Here is a 27337-nt window from a genome sequence, read left to right as displayed (position 1 = left end):
CCCCTCCCTCAGACCTCTTGCTCAGTAACAGTTTTGGGCGACTCCGCCGGGACAATAATTGTCGGTGGCAGACCGACCCCCTCAGGTGCAAGAGAGAGGCTTCAGAGTTATCTCAGTCTCTGAGGATTTCTCTGTGCTCTTGAGGGTATCGGCCGCCTAATCACGCCAGAAAGGTGAAAAGGAAACAAAGCGGGGAGGGAGCAGAGACGTCAAAGTGTTTGGGGTTGAAAAACTTGTTTCTGACTGCTCTTTTGCAATAATGGAGCTGGAATTGTGGGCGATAGCAGGGGAAATACCTGGTCTTTACGCCATCTGTATTCTTTTTGTTCCGAACCTTTGTTTGCTTTGATGGAACTGTGTGAGTAGCTCTACAGAGAAGTGTGTAATGGTTCAGAAGGAGAAAGGGGTCTTAGAATCCCTCCCTGATAGTAGATCACAGGAGGAGAATGATGATGAGGAAAGAAACCTCATTAATGATCTGAACCCAGGGAATGAGGGACCCCAGACAGCAGTAACTCCTGTGGTGACACTGCTTTCTGGGGAGGCAAGGCCCACTATGGCTTCTCCTGCCCTGCTAGTGGGAGAAGTCTCCACCATGGATTCGCAGCCTCTGCAAGAGGGCTCTGCTCACCTACCGCAACAGGGGTTGCCAGGAGCTGCATTAGCTCCCGATAATGGAGCTGCAGAGCCTCCACCTTCAAAGGTGGGTGGAGCCTGCTCTCCACCTGCATTTGTGACTGCAGCCTCAGTGAACCACCCCCACTGGGTGGAGGGTAGCTTTGTGGTGCTCCCATGCCTATGGGTGGAAGGGGCCTTGGGGGCTTTCAGGGCTCCTGAAACTGGAGTCTTGGAACCTACCCAGGTGGGTGGAACCAGAGTTGGGGTGCTGCCATTTTGGGTAAAATGGATGAGCCACGTGAGTGCCCCACCGTGGAGGACAGAGCATGCATGGGTGCCACTAACTGGGACAACCCCTCAGGCTTGGGTGCCGCCATGTTGGATGACCCCACGTGCATGGGCGCTGCCATGTTGGAACTGGATAAGGCTTCTCTTCTGATATATGGGCTGTATGCTGCTGCTCTGTGGGCACTGCAGCAGTCAGGTTCTCTGTGTAACTAGTTCTGATAGAAATGGCTCTGGTTTTGAAGGTCATGAACTGAGGTCCAAGAGTAACCATCTGATTTATAGGGTATTTGCAAGTTCTAAGCTTCAGAAAGTTGCAAAATGTCCCTGCAAATCTAGAGACTTTTAGTGGAAGATACCTATAGTGCTAGGGACTTTTAGCTACCACATACTGAGTTTAAGTACTGAGTTTAAGTATAGCCCTTCCCAGTGTGGGAAATGGACTGAGATTAAAAGATAGTGATGGTTAAATCTAGATGAGTAGAAATATGCATAAAGGATATGAACGTTTTAAACCTGGAGTAAAGGAAACCTCAACTACTTGTTTTCTAATTTCATGGGAAAAGCAAATTTCTCAAATGTGGTTCTGTTTCTGATCAGAAACCTGTACTGTAAGACCTGGGAAAGGTTGCTGTAGCCGGTTGGGGAGAATACCTTTGCCACCTGGGACCCAGGAAGGGTCATTTGGGGCTGATGAGTGTTTCAGCCTGAGGCAAAGCAGCATGTCTCTGCCATGAGACCGGGCCTGAAGGAGCATGTCTCCGTACTTGTATTGTAAGACCTAGGAAAGGTCACTGTAGCCGGTTGGGGAGAATGCTTTTGCCACCCAGGACCCAGGAAGGGTCAATTGTGGCTGATGAGTGTTTCAGCCTGTGGCAAAGCAGCATGTCTCTGCCATGAGACCGGATTGGAAGAGAGCAAGTCTCTGCCATTGGTTCTGCTTTCTGATCAGAAATCCTGTGTATCTGAAGACCTAATAAAGGTCGCTATAGCCAGTTGGGAAGAATGCCTTTGCTACCTGGGACCCAGGAAGGGTCATTTGGGGCTGATACGTGTTTCAGCCTGAGGCAAAGCAGCATGTCTTTGCCAAGAGACCGGGCCTGCAGGAGCATGTCTCTGCGAGGCACCAGTGGACGCATTGGTGCAGGAGAATGCCTCTACCTGTGTATTGATTCGGAACTCTATGTTTCGGATTTTGCTCTGTATCTGCTCTGAAAAAGAAATTAAAGGTTCCAAGAAAGGTTAAAACTTCATACTCTGTAAGAAAGTGAACAAAAGAAAGTGTAAGATATGTAAATGAAGAAGTGTATAAAAGGTTGTAGAAGTTTTTTGAATGTTGCTGAAGGGCTGTGAGAAGCTGTGAAGATAGCAGAGGGTGTGTAAAAGGTTGTAGAAATTTGCAAAAGTTTTGGAAAGGAGTTATGTGGAGTTAGTAATGGAAGGTATAAAGCATGGAGATGCAATCTTAGTGGGTATCAGAAGGAAAAGGATTTTCCATCACGCTTTGTATTATTTTCCTTACCTGATCCCTCCACAATTTGGCATTCTGAAGGAATGAGCGATGACGTAAGGTTTCTTTGCATAAAACCAGTAAGACCAATCTTTAATAGTGGTTTTGTTAACCAGGACTTTGACTGGAATGTCACGCCCAAAGGAGGCATGTATGGGTTCTGGTCATTACCAAAAAGTCCTGAGGAACCGAGAGTGACCCGTGAAGCTAGTGAAAGCCCATGAGAAAAGCCTGGTACTTTGGTTGGTTGTGTGGTTCGTGCCAGTATTTCTAGGGAAGGAACGAAGGTTGCTTTCCTGAAAAATGGCTAAAAAAGGAACCTTTAGGCACAATAGAGGCTCAAGGATTTGAGTGAAACAACTGGTACAGGTGAAGCCAGATGGCAGATGTGTGGCTCTGCTTCTGTGCCCTGAGGGGCGGACTGAGAAGTCAATCTAAGGGTTCCCTGTGTGAGTTCCAGCAAAGCAGACTTAAGGATCATAAGTGATCCAGGCTGCTCTTGGTGTGTTTATGCAAACAAACAGTCAAAATCAAAAGCAGGACTCAAAGCAGTTTTTGTAATAACAGTGAGGGTGATCTTAAGGAGAAAAATTGTAGTTCAAGGAAAATCACAGTGCTCAATATCGGACATCAGAATGGCACAGCTGTCTTGAAAGTTTGTTTTCATTAAAGAGTTGAAACCAGGTTTGTGATGTCACCAAAGATGTACAATTTACAGGTGCAAAGGACCTTGCAATGGAATGTCTTCCCAAAAGACAGTCTCACAGGCACAGAGATGGTTTGGGGATTATTGTGTGAATTAACCTGTGTGTTCTTCTGTTTTCATAGAGTGTATGCCTATGACCTGCCTATGCCTATGAGTGATTGGTTGCAATATAGGCCTCACCTAAGGAACCCATCTTTGTCATCGCCCCCCTGAGACTCAACAGTTTGGCTGAACTAAGTAGTTGGGTTGGTGAAGAGCTGGGCAGTCTGTGGGTTTCACTTTAGAACTGATTTTCCCTTTTTTGTCTTGATGGCTGGGACATAAAGGGCTCAGAAATCTGAAAGGAGGGAAATCCTAATGTATTTTCCTCAGCCTGAGTGGAGTATAGTGGAGCACAAGAGTTTTTAGATAGGTGTAGCATGCCTTGTACACCTTCCACTAGATAAGCCATTCTTTACTAAAGTGTCTGCCTTTGTCAATTAATGGTTATGATTTAATTGTGCTTCCAATTTCTTGCCTAATCTGTCACCTCCAGAATATGACCTGACCAGAATGCCAACAGTCCAGTAATGCCAGCCTTTGCACACCAAGCCTGCAAAGTCCAGGTGACAGCCAACTGACTAGGACCCTGTAAGGTCTTTCCCCTTACAGGAAGGACTCCCTCCGTGCAGCACCCGTCCCCCTTTCAGGACACCCCTGACCCAGGAGTAGGTAGGACAGCATCCATTTCCAGCCAGAAGCAGTTACAAGAAGATGAGACCTTCGTCCATTTTCCTATATATGATTATAAAGTGGGTGTATATCTGAAAGGAGGGATATTGATACAGGGTGCAGCGGGGGGGGGGGTCCAAAAAAAAAGATTTGGAATGGTGTCCAGAATTCAAAGTGTATAGGAATATTGGAGAGACATATAAGCTGTCCTCACCCCCCCAGGGGGAAGGGTTGAATGGAGCAGAGCCATTGAGAGCTATTTTGCATAGCAACAGTTTTTCAGCTAACCTCTAGAATGGCCATTTAACATATCTATAACCTTTAACTGGTTTCATAGATATGTTAAATAGCTGTGACCATGCTCTGAGCCAGGAGGAAGGGAGTGGCTTCTACCCAAGATATAACTAGGGGCAGGCCCCCTGAGTTACAGTGCCTGTGTGAACGCTTTGGAAAAGATGGGCTCTGGGACATGAGGGGATAACTGCGCAGGTGAAAGGGAAAACCACGCAGCTTTGCCAGAATGGAGATCTCTGCAGCCAGGTGAAGAAGAAGCCACATGATTTTGGTGGAGTGCGAACACCTGCAGCTTTGGTAGAAGAGGCCCATGCAGCTTTTGGGTGCTCCCTTTGGCCTCATGGCCTGGAAAGCAGGAGAGACTTTGACTGGAACTGGGTACAAAGAACTCTTGCCAGTGGACCTTGAGAAGGTGTCACATAACTTTGGATTAACTAGAGATCCTACCTGACACAGGGGACGATTCTAGCGGCCTGAGAAACAGACGTGTGCTCTTTTTCTGATTTACGGTACCTAGAGTTGGGACAGTGGGAGAAGGGAGAGCTGTGTGTGTGTAGGAGTATACCCTAAAGGATTTTGATATTTTAGTGGAGGTGTTAGGCCTAAATAGCATTAAATAAACATTTTGTTTCCTTTTCACAAATCTCTGGCATTGAGAGATGTCTTTCCAATTGTCGGTGGACAGAAGAACCCAGTAGATATTAGTATTCTGTCCTTGGGAGGGGCCCCTGTTGTATAGCAGTTTTTGGCATCCCTAGTTGGGCCAAATATAATATTGCCCCCTCCCTGGACCTCTTGTTCGGTAACAATACTACACAAGGTTTCCCTTTTCTCCACATTTTAACCAACAATTATCTCTTGTCTTCTTTATGAAAGTCAATCTAACAGCTATGAGGTGATATTTTGCTGTTGTTTTGATTTACATTTCCCTGAGAATCAATGATGTTGAGGATGTTTTCATATTTCAGTTGGCCTTTGTATATCTTCTTTGAGAGGAGGGCAAAGGGGAAAAATTGTGACAACTTTAATAGAATAACAATAAAAATGATTTTTAAAATGCCTATTCAGTTTTTCTGTTCTTCATTTGCAGTATGCCCTTAGGGCCACTTTAAGTGGTGGTCTTTTAAAGTAATTTTTACCAATTTTTATGGCAAGTTAGTCTATGGAGCTCCTCACACTGTCATGCCAGATATAAAATCTCATTTTTTTCATCATAACCAGATTTAACAATGTATTTTGTGTTATGACCCAGCAAACACATGACACACATATACAGCTGAAACCAGATTTTACAAAACAATACTTTTCTCACTAAGTGTGATTCTCTCCGATATTTTTCTATTTTATTTTGCTTAATTAACAGCAGCCAGAGGGTCCAGGGTTTGGGGGCTATGTGAAAAAGTGAAAGGATTAAGTAAAAATAAAAACTCATAGACACAGACAAGAGTACGGTGATTATCAGAGGAAAACAGGATGGACAGAGAACTAGGAAAGCATAAAGGGCAGATAAATGGTGAAGGAAGGAGACTTGGCTTAGGGTGGTGAACACACAGTACAATATACAGAGATGTTGTAGTATAGAACTCAATACCTGAAACCTATATAATTTTATTAACCAATGCCACCCCAATAAATTCAATAAAAATAAGTACTTAAAATTAAAATAAATAAATAAATAATATGCAAAAGTAAAATAGAAATAAATAAAATTTTAAAATAAAGTGGAATAACCAGAGGGGAGAAGGAAGGGAAGCTAAGGGGAAAAAGGGGGAGGGATTTGGAGGAACAAATAGGAAGGACACAGGGACGAGAACTAAGGGGGGTGGAAATGGGAGGGAGGTGGGGAGCAAGGGGCGGGGGAGGCTGGGATGGGAGAAATAGACAAAAAACTGTACTTGAAAAATAACTAAATAAAATTAATTAAAATAAAATAAAATAAAGTGGAACAGTGAAATAAATAAATTAAATTAAAAAATACTAGTTAGCAATATTTGGATTAATTTTAGCACTTAGTAATAGATTGTGATTAACACATTCAAAAACACTTTGATCATGTTGATTTGCAATCTTGATTTGTCCAACTAATTCCTGTTAATTAAACCTATAATTATTTAACATAGTAGTTCAATTTATACTTTTGAAAGTAAAAATATAAATGAAATACAATTCTTTATTCAAGGAAGTTTAAAATCTACTTGGATATTATGTTAATTGTAAAAATGCTATTGACAAGAGACATACCATTGGAAGTTTTTAAGTAGAGGGATAATGTAATAATGTACCTATGTTTCAGGAATTCAAATTTGGTAGTGGTTTATAGATTAAATAGGTAGTAGGGAGAAACTACAATCTGGCATATCAGTTTATAGACTTTTGCATTTAGTCCATAAACATGGTATGAACCCAAATTTAAAAGTTATACTAGAATCATATAAGAGAGAGAGTTAAGGGATGAGAATTCAACACAGAGTCAAAAAATGCAGTGATAGTTGGCTTTTAGGATGGTGTTTTCTTGTGCTGTGGAGGGTGCATGTTGCATTATTTACTTTAGATGGGAATATGAGGAAGAAAGAATATGTTTAGTGGGGAATGGAAAAGAAAGTGCTGATAATTTGTTCATAATTGAGAAAATGTGAACGGTAAGAAATTGATTAAGTAAAATTCTGGTAGAAATTTTAGGAATTTAACAGAAAATGAGACACAATTAAGTGAAAATAAAAATTATTGAGCAGCCCTGACATTTGGGAAATTAAATAATTTTGATTACAATATGTATAATGTAAATGTTTAGCACTATTGTTTTTGTGTCTTTGGTGTAATGCATATTGTGACTCATTTTAGTGAAAGTAGTAGTTTATTTAAAAAGAAAGCAATTAATTTAAAGAGTTAAGGTACATTAAAGTACAATGGTTTTATTTGAAATCATTTATGAACTAAATAATTTGCAAGGAGACTATGTTATCACTATATTTTGACATGAATAATAATGATGAACTATTTTAAAGTAAATTAAATAACTGAGTTTAAACATTTGCCACAGTGATCTTGATACTTCTAGGCTTATTAAATGTAGCAAAATAGAATTATTTAGACTTGCATATTATCTCTCTCTTTCTACCTACCCATTTTGTAGCTGAAGTAACATCTGCTCTGGCATGACCACTCACTTTGAAAATGAAATGTAATTTGATTCTTTAAAACTTGTTTATTCATCTATAAGTGAAAAGTAATACCAGCTCCCTCCTAGAGCTATTGTGAGGATTCGATACAGGAAGTAAATGAAAGGACCAGTCCCCACACCTGGCATTTAGTTGGTACAAATGAGTGAAATACAGGAAAAGATCTGTATTCACACATCAAACTTAGTAGTTCAAATGAGCAAACTGCTAAATCTGACACGCACAGCATATCTGGAAGCAATGCAAGGCAAGCATTATTCTCCCAGTTTAATAGCCATGTTGCCATGGTGCAGGCTAACTATTGTGTTTGGTGAAAACAATATTGTTGTTCAGATCATGCCATTTTAGTCAACGGTAATGAATGTAATGCCAAAAATTTGAGGACAAAGATAAATACATTAGAAACTACTGCCCAGTTAAATGTTTATCCATTAAAGTTGCTTATACAACATATTCCTATGAATTCACTAATTCTCAGCATTTCAAATAGGTCATAACATTAGGAACTGTTTTATCATTAGTAAATGACTAAAGTATGCCAATAATTTTCTAAATGATTACACATGATGTTCTAATATCTATGGAAAAAATGTCATATATGAGCTTCTATTAAATTAATTTTGTGTTATTTGAACATGAGAATATTATATATGAAGTTGTGGTTACCAACAATTTTTAATAAATTAGCTTAAATATCTTACCATAAGTGATGTTTCTACATAGTATATTTCCTTATAAAGTTAAATAATATAATTTGGGGGATTATTATATGAAAATAATTATCTTCAAGGGTCCTTTAGAAATAATAACCTATAAATGTACTCATTTAAACCCTTAATTGTGTATTTTGATTAAGTTTCAAGTACATTATATATATTTATTTATTTTTCTGTATCTCTCTATTTATTATCTATCTGTCTATCCATGTACTATGTGCCAGATATTGTGATAGATGGTACTAGGCATAAAATGAAGAACAAAATAAACAAGCAATATTACATTTTCTCATATTATTAGAAGCAATGATTTACAACAGGAATCACAAAATCAGTTAGTAGAAAGTCAATCATGTTTATAATCCAATATCCTGTATGCTGATAAATATATGGTTTCCTTTATAAAAATAAATGTTAATAGTAGATAAGTAAAATATCCAATATCACTTCCAGCTATTAATGAGAGATTTACTTTTCCCAACACTTCACCTATAGGGGTTCAAATATAATCCTACTACTTATAAATACTTCCCTAAACCCTCTGAGACTTCAGTTGGCCTTACAACTGCTGGCAGTGATGGCCGGACAGCCTGTAACTGAGACACAGCGGGCAGAATGATATTTCAGCTTTAGTCATTTCTTTTTGGTGTTCTTGGAGTAGTGTCACTGAATAATTTCCATTTGCCTGACCTTGGTGCAAAATGACTATCGGAGAGGAAAATAGACAGGGAACATGTAAATAAATGGTATCATATAGAAGTATAATAAACATTTTTCTCCCCTTTATTCCCCTCCACCTTACACTGCCCCTCCCACCAGCATTCCTACCAGAATTAGATATGGAAGTAGTACCACCCACGTATAATGTGCATCCTTATTTTTCCCCTTAAATATTTGTGCAAAAAGTGCACATTGAACACAGTAAAATATGGTGCTTTCAAAATTATCCCTTTGTCCTTGACTTTTGACAATTTAATATGTCTTGGTGAAGCTCTATTTGGGATTGTTCTGAATTCTTTGACAAACATTTGACATACCTACATTTCTTGAGTATTAGTTGTTGGACCTTTACTAGTTTCCTTCATGGGTGTAACGTTTTTTTATTCTTTGTGATCCTTGTATCCTTGCACTGATATCTGCACATTTGAGCAAGCATTCTCTTTTTTTCAGCCTTTATAGACTTCTTTTGACAAGGAAAGACCATTACCACTGTCTCAACCTGAAGTTCTGGATGGCCAACTGGTAGCCTCTTTGGGCAGGTGGGGTTTACTCTCTATTTGAGTATAGTCACTGTCCACATTCTGAGGCCTGAAGGAGCCACTGGTTGGGTTCCAGTCAAGCAGCTTTGTCAGCTGGTCTCCATGGTCAGGTGAGGCCATTGGCTGGGCTTTGCAATCACCTCTGGTCAAGCAAGGTCACTAGCTATATTCCCCAGTCAGGTATTGCTGCTGGCTGCACTCTGAATTTAGGCAAGGTACCAGGCTGTCCTTTGAGATCCTATGGGCCACTGGATGCACTCCAGAATTGGGCAGGTTTTGCTGACTGAGCTTGCGGCCTGGTCAAGGCTGTAGGCTGTCACCAGCCATCTAGCAGAGCTGTATGCTAGGCTCTATAGTCAGGTAGGTCTGTAAGCCGGATTCCAAGGTTTTGCAGGGGCATTCTTTGGGATTCCTAGTTGGACAGGCTGAGAGATGATGCTCTGCAGCTGGATGAGGCTGCTGGCTTGCCAACCTCTCTGGGTAGGGCTATATATAGAATGAGCTCCATGTGCCACACTGCTGGCTGGGGACCCAATCTGGTCAGAACTTCTGATCTGTGCCCTGGCTAGAGGAAACCACTGGCTCTATTCCACAGGTGGGCAGAACAGCTGAGAACCTCTGGCTATGCTTCTGATCAGGCACCACTGCCATCAGGTACACATTCCACCAAGACCTACATGCTAGTTGCTGTGAGCCCCATATCCCTTCCTTATATCTAGCTTATCTCAGGTTGTTTAGCCTTCCTGATTCTGCCAGTGTTCTTCATGAGATGATATAGGAGTGGGTCTTATGTGAAGTTTTCCGAATGCTGGGGAACTTGGATGTTCACATTGGGGTCTCTTTTCTCTACTGGAGAAGCCTCTTGGCACTTCAGCCTCACTCCCAGGTTCTGGGATTTTCACAAAGCCATTCTTTTGTGTGAATAGTTTCTAGTTGGTCTTTCTGTGAGAGAAACTGAAGCCAGGAACCTTCTCTTTTGTCATCTTGCTGATTTTGCTCCACCAATCAGACTTTCTAATATCCATAGGGAAATAACTAACTTCTAAATAATCACTTGAATCTACTACACATTTGCATATTTGTGTTTTTTCCTTCATTTCCTTAAATAAAAACATATTAAGCCTTGTGAATATTCATATTTTTCACATTACAATATGTGTATTTAGTGGATCTGTATTCAATAGATTAAGACCTATATTCTTTAAATAATTTTACATAATATCTACTACTTGACTACTATACTAAAATAAGAAAATTTAAATAAGATGATTAAAATAAGATCACTCACTCTTTAATAATAATAGAGAAAGCTCTTCAATAGAAATATAGATAATCAAATGGTCGTGACTTTAGGAAGTTTACATTTTTGTTAGAGTGAAAAGACAGATACTCTTGAAATTAAATAGCAATTAAAGACAATAATATTATAAATGTCTGAGTGATATACAAATTTATACTTTTCATAACCTACTTTTTGAAATTTAATTCCTTTCTCATATTAAGCTTCGAGATTTATTGATTCTGAAAGCTATTCATATTTTGGAACTGCATTACCTGCTAACCTTTCTACCACAAATAACATAAAAGAGATTCAGTGTCTAGCTAAAAAATATAAAGAACAAAGTAAGAGGAAAGAGAAAAAGTATATTAGCCTTTTGGAATTCTAACAGAAGAATCTAAAATAAAAAATAAGGTGAGATTTTATATGAGTAGACAAAATTCTCAGGATCAGTCTAGTTCTTAATAGCTACCATATATTGATTGCAATCAATGAGTTACATGTAATAAGTATCATCTTAAATGCATCACCTAATGTAATCCTTATAACATCTCATATCATTAGTCCCATTTTTTCTGATGTGTAATTATTCACTATAAACAAGTTCACACAGTTCGGAAGGCATGGAGTCAGGCTTTCAAGTGAGGACTATTTGACACAGAACCCCAAAAGTTTCATTGCTTTCTTATTTCATTTAAAAAATATATTTAATTGTATATTTTCCATTATCAAACCCATAGAATGGGAGAACATATTTGCCATTACATCTGATAAAATGTTAATACCCCAAATTTAAAAAACGTATAAAACTCAAAATCAAAGAAATCCCCCAAACAACCCAATTTAAAAATGGACAAAGGACCAGAATAGATACTTCTCCAAAGAGGATGTGTAGATAGCCAATACACATATGAAAAAATGCTCAATATCATTAATCATTAGAGGGATGCAAATTAAAACCATGAGAGATATCACCTCGCACCTGTCAGGATGTCTATCATCAATAAATCAACAAAAAAAACAAGTGCTGGTGAGGATGTGGAGAAAATGAAACCTTTGTTCACTGTTGGTGGGAATACAGACTGGTACAGCCAACTAGGAAGACTCAGCCTGCCCCACCAGGAAGTCTGTGTATCGGTGCCTCTGTAAAACAGTATGGAGTTTTATCAAAATATTGAAAATGAAACTAACTGCCTTTTGACCCAATGATCCCATTTCTGGGAGTATATCCTAAAAATCCCCACACACTAATTTGAAAGAATGTATGCATCCCTATGTTCATTGCAGTATTATTTACAATAGCCACAATCTGGAAATGATCCAAGTGCCCATCAGTAGATGAGTGGATTACAAATCTGCTGTACATTTACATGATATAATATGACTGGGCTGTAAAAATAAGAAAATCTTACCCTTTGGGACAGTGTGGGTGGACTGCAGATTATTATGCTAAGTGAAATGAGCCTGTCAGAGAAAGACAAACACTATATGATCTCATTTATATGTGGAATCTAATAAAATCTAATAAAAATCTAATAAAAATAAACTGACAAAATATAAACAGAGGCATGGATACATGGAACAGATTGACAGCTCTCAGAAGGGAAGGGTTTTGGAGACTGGATGTAAGAAGGTCAAGGGATTAAGCAAAAAAATACACACAAACACATATATAAAACACATAAACACAACAGTGTAGTGATAGGGAAAGAGGGCTGGGGTAGGTGGAGTTGGGCAAAGGGGGGATAAAATGGAGATGGAAAGAGACTTTGCTTCGAGGGGTGGGGGCATGATGCAGTATGCAGATGATGTTTTACTGAGGTGTACACTTGAAACCTGTATAGTTTTGTGAAAAAATATCATCCCCAATAAATTAATTTTTTTTAAAAAGCCATGGTGTATGTATATAATGGAATACCACTCAGCCATAAAAAGGAAGGAAATCTTACCTTTTGTGACAGCATGGATAGACCTAGAGAGCATTATGCTAAGTGAAATATGTCAGTCAGAGTAAGACAAGAACCATATTATTTCACTCATGTGGAATCTAGTAAACAAAATAAACTGTCAAAATAAAAACAGACTTACAGATAGAGAAAAGAGTGACAGATGTCATCGAGAATGGAGAGTTGCAGGGCTGAGTGAAGGAATTAAGAAAAAAATAAACCTCATAGACACAGACAACAGTATGTTTATTACCAGAGGTGGGGGAGGTAGAAAAGAGTATAGCAGGGGAATATATGGTGTTGGAAGAGGACTTGAGGTGGTGAACATACAATACACAGATAATGTATTATAGAACTGCATAGCTGAAACCTATATAATTTTATTAACCAATATCACCCCCAAAATCAATTTAAGTAATTTTAAAATTTTAGAAATAATGTATAGGATGAAAACAATGACATTTGGAAGGCTCTTGTCCTTCTCAGTCAAGATATTGACTGACAAATACAAGCAAAAAAATCTCCACTGCTCTTCTTAGAGAAGAGCAGTGAAGGTGGAGATGGTGAGGAGTAGTCACTTGAGAAGACATAGTGAAGTTATACCAAAGTGCAGAATAAAATTAGAGAAGTCAACATTGGTCTGAGCAAACTGGTGATTAGTGATGACAATTCACTAATTCCCCAACATGGGGAATATGGCAAGAAGAATAAATTTAGAGGTAGAAAATTATGAATGCCCTTGTGATCATGCTTTGTTTCAAATTTCTATTACACATACTGGTAGAGGTGTCACGTGCACAATTGATTGTTACAGTCTAGAGTTCTACAGCAAAGACACAAATTTGCAGATCAAAATGTACATATAATAGACACAATCATGATGATTGAATTACCTAGTTAGAGAGTCCTAAGACTGAGTTCTGGGTGAATCCAACCCTGACGTCAGAAACAGAAGAATTTCAAAAGAGAACTGAGAAGAGCAGAATGACAAGGAGCATGGTATTAGAAGTACAAAATGTATTTTTTTAAGTATTTCAAAAGGGAATGAGTTACTTACGAGGTTAAATGATCTTGAAGAAGATGAAAATTTTAGTTGGATTTTGTCATTTTCACCCTACTGGTGACCTGGACAAGACAGTCTCACTGGGATCATGGGACAAATCCTGATTTGCATGGATTCAAGAGAACATGGGAGATAAAGTGAACACTGGAATTTATAAAAAAAAACATTTTCTGGTAATTTTTCTATAAAATAGAATAGAAAATATAGACTGGTATCTAGAGATAAAAGTTATGTAAAGATAATTTTTATTTTGTTTTGTTCATTTCACATGATGTGAGTTTTAAGAGCTTTTTTTCTTATTTTTTAATGGTGGTAATTATCTCAAAAAAGAAAAATAAGGAGGCAAATTCAGGACAAATATTCGATTAGGCAAAATTTGGAGATCCAATACATAGATAAAAGGTTTTGCTTTGATAAAGAGTTCACCCTTTGTTTCAGAAAGAAGAGAGAATATGGCTACCTATGTAGCTGGCCTGGTAGATGTGGTGATTGGAGGAAAGGAGATTCTCTTGTATGTTTATTTTATCTATGAGTTGAAACAGTGCTCTGATAGGGAGGGACAGACACAGCATGTAGAGCAATTGATGACAGATGACAAATGAATTGATGACAAATAAAATTGTCATATTGGAAAATGGGAGAATATATTGAAGTGGGAAATGGTATAGAACTTTCAGATGCTGTTGAGGCTCATTTAAGGTTTACATCATATATTTATTTATTGTTCACTTATGTATTTTATCCTCACCCAGAGACATGCTTATTGATTTTTAGAAGGAAGGGAAGGGAGGGACAGAAAGAGGGAGAGAAACATCAATGTGAGAGAGAAATACTAATAAGTTGCCCCTCGGACACACCTCAACCAGAGATCAAACCCATGACCTAGGCATGTACTCTGACCAGGAACTGAACCCTTTGGTCTATGAGATGATGCTCCAACCAACTGAGCCACACTGACCAGGGCAAGATTTGTGCTATATATTTAACCAGTAAGCGTGGTATGTGACTTTCTCTAGCTATATTTAACTGTTTGGGCACAGGTACAAAAATAGCAGAGAAAAATATTTAACCAGGGTTGTAGTTTTATCAGAAGAATACAAGAGTGGGAGAACAGGGCAACAGAATTAAAAGTATCCTCCTGCAAGAAGTGATAGTGCACAATGGAATCTAAGATGGGAAAGTAAGAAACTGAAAACGTAAGGCATGATTAATGCTGAAAACGTGGTAAGAATTATTGGTTTGGAAATCACAGTAGAATTAAAGAATTAGAGATTTGGGAATATTGAAAAAGGTGGTAAAAAAGGTAAAAAGCAGGAATCAAAAAGCCACTGTAATTAAAACTGAGAGTTGAATGGGTGTATATTGCCAATGACAAACTATAGAATCTGGTTGCAGAGATTGGTGTCTAGTTATTTGAGGATAAGACTAGTAGAGGTAATGAGCTCAGAGAGCTCATACCAGGATTTAAATGGTCTCTGAGAATAATTAATTTATCAAGAATATTAAAGTGAGTAGTCAGAGGGAGCAAAACACTAAAAAACCTCAATGAGGGCCCTGGCTGGTGTAGCTCAGTGGATTGAGCATGGGCCTGCGAACCAGACAATTACGGTTCGATTCCTGGTCAGGGCACATTCCTGGGTTGCAGGCCAGTTCCCTGCAGGCCAATTCCCAGCAGGGGACGCACGAAAGGCAACCATACATTGATGTTTCTCTCCCTCTCTCCTTCCCTTTCCCTCTAAAGATAAATAAATAAAAATCTTAAAAAAAAAAACACCTCAATGAAAAAAGGGAAATTGAGTGAAAGGGAAGAAGTTATTGCAGCAAGAGTATTAGTGGATGATACAACATAATGGCTTGTGTTCCTTTCTTACAAGGATAAAGCATATAAATAGATTATATTTACAGATATATTCCTTTGTTACTGGAAGCAGAAGTACACTTCAGATCTGTACTAAGAATTTTTGAAGCTGTAAATTTTTCTGTCCCAAACAATTTTACCTACTATGTTAGACATATAAAGAAGATGCTTGATTTCTTATTTTAAATATATTAGTGAATTTTAAGTTGACATTCATGAGACCTCTGGCCAAGATGGACACATAGGTATACTTGCTTTGCCTCCTCATACAACCATAAGAGAGATAACGACAAACCTAAAAACAAAAAGCATCCAGAACTGGCAGAAAGTTGAATTGTATGAGTCTGACAACCAAAAATTTAAAGAAGAAACATTTATATAGATGGGTAGGAAGGGCGGAGAGGACACAGTATAGTGCAATGCCATGGTGGCGGCTGGAGGAATGAGTGGTCCCACATTCACATGTGGTGGGTAAAAACTGGGAGGGACAACTGGGGATACAGCTATCCCAGCTCCAGGCCACACTGGGCAGCTCAGTGTTCCAGTGCCAGGAAAATAAAGCCTCATAACTTCTGGTTGTAAAAACCAGTGCAGGTTGGGGCAGTAGAAAAAACTGTCAGTCTCTCTGGAAAGACCATTTAAAAAAGGCCCACAGGGTCCTAGAACATATGCAATCCCACCCACTCAAGGAATCAGCATCAGGGCAGCAACTGGAAGGGCACCAATCACTAATGGGAAGTGGGGGAAGTGACTGGAAATGTGGCAAGAGCCAAGCAAGCAGCTTTGTTCCCTCTCTGACCCCTGTCCCACATACAGAGCCATAATGTGCTGGTTGCACCATCTTGACAAATACCTAAGGCTCTGCCCCTTTCAACACAAAGGGTGTGCCAACATGAGGATTCAAAGGATATCATGCAAGGGCTGTAAGGGGAGCTGCCTCCCAGTTACAGAATGGGTTAAAGGCACACCTACCTCCCTAATCAACGTACTATGGATTTGCAAAATAACCATTTTTGGATAGCTGGTATGAAGTTGGCCAGCTGTTGGTAAGAAAAATAACCCTCAGTGGGAGAGAGGAAGATGGCGACAGAGTAGGACAGAGTGGATTCCACTTCCCCCTACACATGGGAGAAAAACCTGGCTAGTCTACAGAGGAACAGAGCAAACAGCCAACAGCACTCCGGCATATATGACAATAAGAGACCAGAAATTGTAGCAGACACTGAAAAACCAGATGGTAAGGAGACAGCTGCAGGAAAATAAGGTCCCAGGGACCAGCACAGAGACAGGCGGTAGCCTCAGCCCACGACCTGAGCCTGGGGCCCTTTGCTGGGTCTACTAGGGACTCTTTGGGGCTGCAGGGTCCTTGGGAGAGAGCTGGGTCATCAGTTCCCTCCCTCCCGGGGCAAGCAGTGTTTCAGCAACACCGGGAAAGACCTGTTTGCTTGAAGTTGAAGAGAGGGGAATAAGGACAAGGAGGCAAATACAAGGGTCATGATCACCCACGGATCTGTGGTCTCTGGCTTGGGAGAATTGAGAGACACAGTGTCCTGCTCAAAACCCGATGGTAACCGGTCTGGCTGGAGAATTAGGCCTTGCTGAGTGGCAGGGCTGAGTGGGAGGAATTTCTCAAAAAGTAAACTGTTTGGGGGATCCTCCTGTGACACAGCCCATTGGCCCAATCCCCACCCAGCCTGGCTGTGACCCTGAGGTTGTGCAGAAGGCCTTGCATTCCCCTACAGCACTGGGAAGAGTTCACGACCAAACCTGCGGGACCCAGGCAGCCTGGCCCAGCGTGTGCGTACCTGCACCCCAGCACATAGCAATGACTTCTGGGGAGAGAGTGCTCTGAAGAAGACCTGCATTCCCTGAGTGGGGCACTGGGGAGAGGCCCCAGACTAGCTCGTAGGAGAGTGCTCCCTAGACTGGCTGAGTACATATCAGGAAGAGAGAAAGGCCAAACCAATTGCCCCTCAACCTGCTACAGCCAGTGAAATGAGAAAAAACAGTTTGGCCAGTTTGAAATTAAGAGGTATTATCTTTTATTTTTAAAAATTTTACTATTGTTTTATCTTTCAATACCTATTTCCTCTCTTTCCTTCTTTCTTCTTCCTTTCTTTCCAAACTTTCCACTTCTTCCTCGCTTCTCCTGCCTTTTTTCCCCACAAATGAGACAAAAAACTTGGAACTGTGAAAAGACCAGAGTTGGACCCAAAGAGGGGGCATCCCAACAGTAGAAACAGAGAAACAAATTTCACTTTCCTATAGCAGAGAAACTACAAATTGCTGCGTATTTGTATTTTTCATTATTCTTACATATTTTATTTTAATACTACTTTTGTATTCTTTCTGTATAGTCTTCTTTGCTTGGATGGTTATATTGCATCATTTGACAGGTTTCCCCATTCTCTCTTCCACAGTGTATTGCTAGTTTAATAACTTTCACATCACTTCACTTCTTTTCCTTTAGCAACATTACTAAAAATTTATACCCCCTATTCTTGTTATCAAGATCACATAGATTGTCATACAACTGTTGCTCTAATGTTATTGTAAATAATAGCTGCTCCATACAATTGTAAATACTTCACAACACCCCTCCTGGATCTTAGCCTAGTTCACAGTTTCTTCAACTCTATTATTGTAATGGTTAACTTTATTCTCACACACACTACACCTACTTACTATCATTTACTCTCACCTTACCTCAGAATCTAACATCCAACAACCTCATTACTTTCGAGATCCAAGCCTGCCCTCCCCAACAAGAGTTTTATCTTCTATCCATTCTTTCTAAAAAGTGGCTAATTGGGTTGAAGATTACGGTTAACACTACACATACCCTAAAAATCTCCTACCTATTCTCTACTGGCTGCTACTGTGAATATCACAGAATACTCTCCTGCTGTCATAAACCATTTTTCCTTCCCCTCCAACTGATCACACACACACACAAAAAGAGTAGGTGGAAGCGGTAAACACCAGGATACCTACTGGAAGAGGAAACCCAACAACAAAGTAATCACCAACAGATAACAACAGCAGAAGGTGAAGGAGAGAGTGGAAACCACACAAACTTTAAACCAACACCTATCTGTAAATACAACTAAACAGTGGAGAAACTACCAAGTTCAAACAACTGAACAATTTCAAAAGAGAATCCTCAAAACCTTGTACACATGAAAGAACTAGCTTCAACACAACCTGCCTTCACCAGCACAACAAACTACAACAAGTGGTGGACAGAGGGACCATCAGTTATCCAGCTGGTGGGAAGGACCCACAAAAGAAAGACCCCAAAACACTCAAAACCAAAAGACAAACACAGAGCCAACTTAAAGGACAGCCCAAGACCAGTGACATCAGGACATCAAGGAGACTACACCACTGAATCTCACAGGTGTTCTACCACAGAACTTCACACCATAAACCCAGGAAGCCAGAAGAAATCAGTTTAAGAAGCTGAAGCTAACAAGAAGAGTCTCACAAACAATGGGAAGACAAAGAAACAATCCCCAAAATAAAAGAAAGGAGGAAGCCTCAGAAAGAATGCTAGATGAAATACAGTCCAGTCAGATATAAGATATTGAATTCAAAGCACTGGTTATCAGGAAGTTCAAAGAGCTCACAATGAGCTACCAGAAACTACAGTGGAGTTACGATGAACTAACTGCAAACTATATCAACATGAAAAAGGAAATAGAAACTATCAGCAAAGGCCAAGAGGAAGTGAAGAATACAATTTCTGAACTGAAGAACACAGTGGAAAAAATCCAAAGAAGGATTGATGAAACAGAAGATCAGATAAGTGAGTTGGAAGACAAAGTAAAAAAAGACACCCAGAAAGAACAAGAAATGGAAAAGAAGCTCAGAAAGCATAAAGAGAGATTCAGAGAAATGTAAGACAATATGAAATGTAATAATATCCAAATAATATGGATACCAGAAGGAGAAGAAGAAGAGGTAGGGATAGAAAACCTATTTTAAAAAGTCATGAGAGAAAATTTCCCTAATTTGATGAGAGAAAAAAAAATCACACAAGTCCTGGAATCACAGAGAGTCCTAATTAAGAGGACCCCAAAGAGTCCACTTCAAGACACATCATCATTAAAATGGCAAAATTCCAAGACAAAGAGAGAATCTTAGAGGCAGCAAGGGACAAAAAGGAAGTAACATACAAGGGAGCCACAATGTTAGCTACTGACTTCTCAATGGAAATGCCCCAAGCAAGAAGAGAATGGCAAGAAATATTCTAAGCAATGAGAACCAGCAGCCTGCAACCAAGGCTACTTTACCCAACGAGGCTCTCAATCAAGATAGAAGGCCAAATAAAGAGCTTTCAAGAAAAAAAAAGTCTAAAACAATACACCTTCACTAAACCAGTTCTACAAGAAATACTAAAAGGACTGCTTTAAGGAAAGGAAGGAAAAGAGAAACAGAGAGGTACAAAATGGCAATGAGTAAGTACTTATCAATAATAAGCTTAAATGTAAAATGATTGCATGCTCCAATCAAAAGACATACAATAGCTTAATGGATAAGAAAGCATGACCCACACATATGCTGCCTACAAGAGACCCACCTCAGGACAAATGACCATCACAGATCAAAAGTGAAAGGCTGGAAACAATGAATGAAGAAAAAGTCATGAGAGATGACTTTTTCATGCCAAAAATATGAAAACCTAGGTGAAATTGACAAATTTCTAGAAAAATATAATCTTCCAAAACTCAATGAAGAAGAATCAGAAAGCCTGAACAGACCAATAACAGCAGATGAAATTGAAGCAGTAATCAACAAATCCCAACACACAAAAGCCCTGGACCAGATGGTTTTGCAGAATTCTACAAAGCATTTAAGAAAGAGCTAATCCCTATTCTCCACAGACTTTTCCAAAAAATCCAGAAGGATGGAAAACTCCCAAATTCTTTTTATGAAGCCAGCATCATCCTAATTCCAAAACCAGATAGAGACACAACAAAGAAAGAAAACTTCAGGCCAATATCGCTGATGAACATAGATGCTAAAATCCTCAACAAAATATTGGCAAATCTCATCCGACAACATATCGAAAAGATCATACACCATGACCAAGTGGGATTCATCCCAAGGATGCAAGGATGGTTCAATATTCACAAATCAATAAATGTAATACATCACATAAACAAAAGCAAAGACAAAAACCACATGATCGTATCAATAGATGCAGAAAAAGCTTTTGATAAAGTACAACACCCATTGATGATAAAAACACTCACCAAAGTGGGAATAGAGGGAGCATTCCTCAATATAATAAAGGCCACATATGAGAAACCTACATCCAACATCATACTCAATAGGCAAAAACTAAAAACTTTTCCACTAAGATCAAGAAGAAGATAAGGTTGCCCACTTTCACCACTTCTATTCAATATAGTATGGGAAGTTTTAGCCACAGTGATCAGACAAGGAAAGAAAATGAAAGGCATCCAAATTGTAAAGGAGGGAACAAAACTGTCACTCTCTGCAGATGACATGATAGTATACATGGAAAATCTTACAGACTCCACCCCAAAATTTCTCAACCTAATAAATAAATTTGGCAAAACAGCAAGATACAAAATCAATATCCAGAAATCACAGGCATTTTTTTAAATTTTATTTAGTTATTTTTCAAGTACAGTTTTTTGTCTATTTTTCCCATCCCAGCCTCCCCCGCCCCTTGCTCCCCACCTCCCTCCCATTTCCACGCCCCTTAGTTCTCGTCCCTGTGTCCTTCCTATTTGTTCCTCCAAATCCCTCCCCCATTTTCCCCTTAACTTCCCTTCCTTCTCCCCTCTGGTTACTATCCCTTGTTCTCTATTTCAGTTTCTTTGTTTTTTGTTTGTTTTTTTTCTGCTTGTTTGTTTGTTTTGTTGTTTAGCTTCCTGTTAAAGGTGAGATCATATGGTATTTGTCTTTCAACCCCTGGCCTATTTCACTCAGCATAATGCTTTCCAGTTCCATCCATGTTGTTGCAAAGGGTAGGAGCTCCTTCTTTCTCTCTGCAGCATAGAATTCCATTGTGTATATGTACCACAATTTTTGGATCCATTCATTTACTGATGGGCACCTAGGTTGCTTCCAACTCTTGGCTATTGTAAATTGTGCTGCTATGAACATTGTGGTGCATAGGTTCTTTGATATTGATGTTTTAGGATTCTTAGGATATAATCCCAGCAGTGGAATTGCTGGGTCAAAAGGCAGGTCGATTTTTATTTTTCTGAGAAAATTCCATACTGTTTTCCATAATGGTTGTACCAGTCTGCACTCCCACCAACAGTGAACTAAGGACCCCTTTTCCCCACAATCCCTCCAACATTTGTTGTTTGTTGCTTTCTTTATGATAGCCATCCTGACTGGTGTAAAGTGGTATCTCATTGTGGTTTTAATTTGCATCTCTCTGATAGCTAATGATCACAGGCATTTTTGTATACCAGCAATAAAACAGCAGAAGCAGAAATCAAGAAAAAATCCCATTCGATATAGCAAAAAGAAAAATAAAGTACCTAGGAATAAACCTAACCAAGGAGGTAAAAGACCTGTATGCAGAAAACTACACTACAGTGAAGGAAAAAATCAAGGGAGACACAAAAAATTGGAAACATATACTGTGTTCATGGATTGGAAGAATTAACATCACCAAAATGTCCATACTACCCAAAGCAATTCACAGATTCAATGCAATACCTATTAAAGTACCAATGACATATTTCACAGACATAAAACTAACACTTCAACAATTTATATGCAACCATAAATGACCCCGAATAGCAGCTGCAATTTTGAGAAAGAAGAATAAAGTAGGAGGGATCATACTATCTGTTACCAAACTGTATTACAAGGCCAGTGTAATCTAAGCAGCCTGGTACTGGCATAAAAACATGCACATACCCCTGGCTGGTGTAGCTCAGAGGATTGAGTGTGGGCCTGTGAACTAAAGGATCGCAGTTCAATTCCCAGTCAGGGCACATGCCTGGGTTGCCGGCCAGTTCCCAGCAAGGGATGCATGAGAGGCAACCGTACATTGATATTTCTCTCCCTTTTTCCCTCCCTTCTCCTCTAAAGATAAATAAATAAAATCTTAAAAAAAAAACCAGTCACATAGACCAATAGAACAGAACAGAGAGCTCAGGAATAAACCCATATCTCTATGGTCAATTAATATTTGACAAAGGGGGCAGCAACATAAAATGGACTAAAAATAGCCTCTTCAACAAATGGTGTTGGGAGAACTGGACAACTACATGCAAAAAAAATTAAACTCAAGCACCAACTTACACCATATACCAAAATAAATTCAAGGTGGATAAAAGGCTTAAATATAAGCTCTAACACCATTAAAGTCCTAGAGAAAAACATTGTCAGGAAAATCTCAGACATTTCACGCAGCAACATTTTTACTGATATGTCCCCTAGGGCATGGGACATAAAGGAAAAAATAAAGAAATGGGATATCATCAAAATAAAAACCTTCCGCACAGCTAAAGAAAACAGTATTACAATGAAAAGAGAACCAACTCTATGGGAAAACATATTGCCAATGATACCTCAGACAAGGGTTTAATCTCCAAAATATACAAAGAACTTACATGACTCCGCTCTAAGAAGACAAGCAACCCAATTAAAAAGTGGGCAAAGGACTTGAACAGACAATTCTCCAAGGAAAACATACAGAAGATACAGAGAAACATGAACAGATGCTCACTATCACTAGCTATCAGAGATGCAAATTAAAACCAAACCGAGATACTACTTTACACCAGTCAGAATGGCCATCATAAAGAAAGCAACAAACAAGTGTTGGAGAGGTTGTGGATAAAAGGGGACCCTGGTTCATTATTGGTGGGATTGCAGAGTGCTACAATTACTATGGAAATCAGTATGGAATTTTCTAAGAAAACTAAAAATGAATCTGCCTTTTGACCCAGCAATTCCACTGTTAGGAGTATATCCTAAGGACCCTGAAACACCAGTCCGAAAGAACCTATGCACCCCAATGTTCATAGCAGCACAATTTACAATAGCCAAGAGTTGGAAGCATCCTAGGTGCCCATCAGTAAATGAGTGGATCCAAAAACTATGGTACATTTACAGAATGGAATTCTATGCAGCAGAAAGAAAGAAGGAGCTCCTACCCTTTGCAACAGCATGGATGGAACTGGAAAGCATTATGCTGAGTGAAATAAGCCAGGCGATGAAAGACAAATACCATATGATCTCACCTTTGACAGGAAGCTAAACAACAAAACAAACAAGCAAGCAAAACATGACCAAAGGCACTGAAACAGAGAACAGGCTGACAGTAACCAGAGGGGAGAGGGGAGGGAATTTCAGAGGAAAAGGGGAAGGGTTTGTAGGAACAAGTATAAAGGACACATGGACAAAAACTAAGGGGGATGGAAATGGGAGGGAGGTGGGGAACACTGGTGGGTTAGCTGGGATGTGAGTAAAAGACAGAAAACTGTACTTGAACAATTAAATAAATCATTTAAGTACATTTAAAATTTGTCATTCTGCAAAAAATAAAAATAACCCTCAATGGCCTTGCTTTATATGTCCCACCCCCAGTCCAGACTTGTGGGTGTGAGGATAACCTATATTTTTATATATCCTGGATATCCCAAATTCTAGACTGCATTTCAAATCCTTTGTTTCGGAGGGCCCTGGCTATATCCCATTACAGTATGTTTGGTTGGTCATTTTAATTTTGCATGTTTGAATAGGTGTGTAGTAGTTTGTCATTGTGGATTTAATTTTCATTCCCGTAATAGTAGTGTTGAGCATCTGTTTATATGCATATTGGCCATTTATACTCTTCTAGGGTGAAGTATCTGTTCAACATTTATGCACATTTTAAAACTGTGTTGATTAGTATTTCACTGAGTCTTTTTCTTTTAATTTTTAGAGAGGGGGGAAGGGAAGCGGAAAGAGAGGGAGAGAAACATCCCTGTGAGGGAGAAACATTGCTCAGTTGCCTCTCATACATGTCCCAATCAGGCACAAAACTCAGTCAGGTGTTCTGACCATGAATTGAAACTTTTGCTTTGAGGGCTGACACTCAAGCAAATGAGCCATGTCAGTCAGGGGTCTTGTTGAATCTTGAGGGTTCCTTGTGTATGTTGGATGGAAATTGTTTATCAAATATATGTTTTGTAAAATTTTCTCTGTCTATGGCTTGTCTTTTATTGTCTTAACAGTCTTTCAAAGAGCTGAGTTTTTTACATTTGATGAAGTCCAATTTATGGATTTGTTATTTGATGGATTGTTCTCTGTGTTGTAGCTAAGGAAACTTTGCCTAGCCAAAGGTCACAAAGGTTTTTTCTTTTTTTTCTCTGTGCTAAAAGTTTGATAATCTTAGGTTTTACAGTTAGATCTGTCATCTGTTTAAATTTTATTTTTTAGATGATGTAAGATACCAAAGTTTTCATTTTTATTTTTTTGCCTGTGGATATGCAATAGTTCCAGATTTTCATTTTTTTAGATACTAATTTTTATTTTACTGCTTTACTGATTTTTTCTTTTGCATCTGGTTATATTTTAAGTGTATTTTATTGATTATGCTATTATAGGTTTCCCATTTATCCCCCTTTATCATCCTTCTGCTCTGTACCCCCCCAACCCTCCAGCATTCCCCTGCTTTAGTTCATGTCCATGAGTTGTACTTATAAGTCATCTGAATTCTGTTTCCTATACCATTTTTGACTTCTCCCTGTCTATTTTATGCCTACCAATTATGCTTATTATTCCCTGTACCTCCCCCCCATTCCTCCCTTTCCACTCCCCACTGAAAACACTCCATGTGATGTCTATTTCTCTGATTCTGTTCCTGTTCTAGTTATTTGCTTAGATTTTGTCTTCATTGTTTTTCTTTTTTAGATTCATTTGTTGATCGTTCTGAGTTTGTTGTCATTTCACTGTTCATAGTTTTTTATCTTCTTCTGTTTCTTAGATACGTCCCTTTAACATTTCATATAATAACGACTTAATAATGATGAACACCTTTAACTTGACTTGATCTGAGAAGCACTTTATCTGCCCTTCCATTTTAAATGATAGCTTTGCTGGATTGAGTCATCTTGGATGTAGGTCCTTGCCTTTCATAATTTCAAATACTTCTTTACAACCCCTTCTTGCCTGCAAGTTTTCTTTTGAGAAATCAGCTGATAGCCTTATGAGCATTCCTTTGTATATAACCCTCCTTTCCTCTTGCTACTTTTGAGATTCTTTATTTTTAATTTTGGGTAACTTAATGATGATGTGCCCTGGTGTGTTCTACTTTGGGTCCATCTTCTTTGGAACTCTCTGGGATTCCTGGACTTCCTGGAAGTCTATTTCCTTCACCAGATTGGAGAAGTTTTCCTTCATTATTTTTTCAAATAAGTTTTCAATTTCTTGCTCATGTTTTTCTCCTTCTGGTACCCTTATAATTCAGATATGGGAATGTTTCAAGTTGTCCCAGTGATTCCTAAGAGTCTCTTCATTTTTTTGAATTCTCGTTTCTTTATTCAGTTTCAGTTAAATGATTATTTCTTCCTTTTGTCACAAATCATTGATGTGAGTCCTGGTTTCCTTCCTGTTACTGTTGGTTCCCTGAATATTTTGCTTTATTTCACTTTGGGTATCTTTTAATTGTTATTTCATCAAGCTCAATCAGTTCTGTGAACATTTTGATTATTAGGACTTTGAACTCTCCATCAGATAGGTTATCTATTTCCTCATCAATTAGCTCTCTTTCTGGAGTTTTTCTCTATTCTTTCATTTGGGCCACATTTCTTTGTCTTCATGTACCTGTTAAGGTGCACCAGGGCAGGGCAACCCTCCTTGCTGCATTGTGGTGCTGTCTATGGGAGAGGGGCCAGAGAGGGAACAATACAGCTAGCCTTCTTGCCTCTAGCCCACTTTCCAATGAACCCTTGTGTGAGACTGGGAGTTTCTCCGATCACTGCAAACCCTGCCATACTCCACATTCAGCTCTGAGTCCGTTTCCCATTCAGCCAGCCCCTCCCACATAATCCACCACCTCGCCCCATTTTCTATCAGTGGGCCCTGCTCTCCGGGTCCACAACCTCACTGCAGACTCTCTCCATCCACTTGTTTTACTAGTCTGGTTGGTCTGGTTGACTGCTTCTTTAATTTCTTGGTTGTCGGAATTCCAGGCAGTTTGATTTTCTGGCGCGTTGGGTTGTTTATTGATTTTAGATTGGCTGTTATCCTCCTTTTGGTTGTGCAAGGAAACAAAGGGTTTCTACCAACACCTCCATTTTGGCCAAATTGTGCCTAGATTTTCATTTGGAAAAGAGGAGATTTCTGCACTGAATTACCTTTGTTACTTTGTAGTTGTAAGCTGTCTATATTTCTGGGGGTCCAATTATTTTTTAAAATATACTTAATTGACTATGCTATTATCGTTCTTCCATTTTTTCTGCCCATTATTCCCATCTTCCCTGCACCCCCCTCCCACCAGTATTCAGCCCCCTCAGTTCATATCCATGGGTCGTACTTATAAATTCTTTGGCTTCTCCATTTCTTATGCTGTTCTTAACCTCCCCCTGCCTATTTTGTACCTACCAATTATGCCTCTTATTCCCTGTACTTACCCCCCATCCTCCCCCTTCCATCTCCTCACTTATAATGCTGTGTGAACTCCATTTCTGTGGTTCTGTTCCTCTTCTGGTTGTTTGTTTAGTTATTTTTTTAGGTTCAGTTGTTGATAATTTTGAGTTTGTTTTCATTTTACTGTTGATATTTTTATCATCTTTTTCTTACATAAGTTCCTTTAAAATTTCATACAAGAAGGGCTTGGTGATGATGAACTCCTTAACTTTGCCTTATCTGGGAAGCACAGTAGCATAATCAATAAAATGTAATTTAAAAAAGACAAAATATACCAGT

The 27337-nt window shown here is 39.1% G+C and overlaps 1 pseudogene; it reads left to right on the top strand.

Annotated features, from left to right (window-relative positions):
- The first annotated feature begins 595 nt into the window (after positions 1–595).
- Positions 596–27337, top strand: part of LOC119047551 (40S ribosomal protein S25-like) — a 57683-nt pseudogene continuing 30941 nt past the window's right edge.

The sequence above is a fragment of the Artibeus jamaicensis genome, unplaced genomic scaffold, assembly GCF_021234435.1.
Source record: "Artibeus jamaicensis isolate MK-2021 breed Jamaican fruit bat unplaced genomic scaffold, CSHL_Jam_final scaffold_1283, whole genome shotgun sequence".
In the NCBI taxonomy this organism is placed as follows: domain Eukaryota; kingdom Metazoa; phylum Chordata; class Mammalia; order Chiroptera; family Phyllostomidae; genus Artibeus; species Artibeus jamaicensis.
The sequence above is the reverse complement of the archived record's forward strand: the minus strand, read 5'-3'. Positions and strand labels throughout refer to the sequence as shown.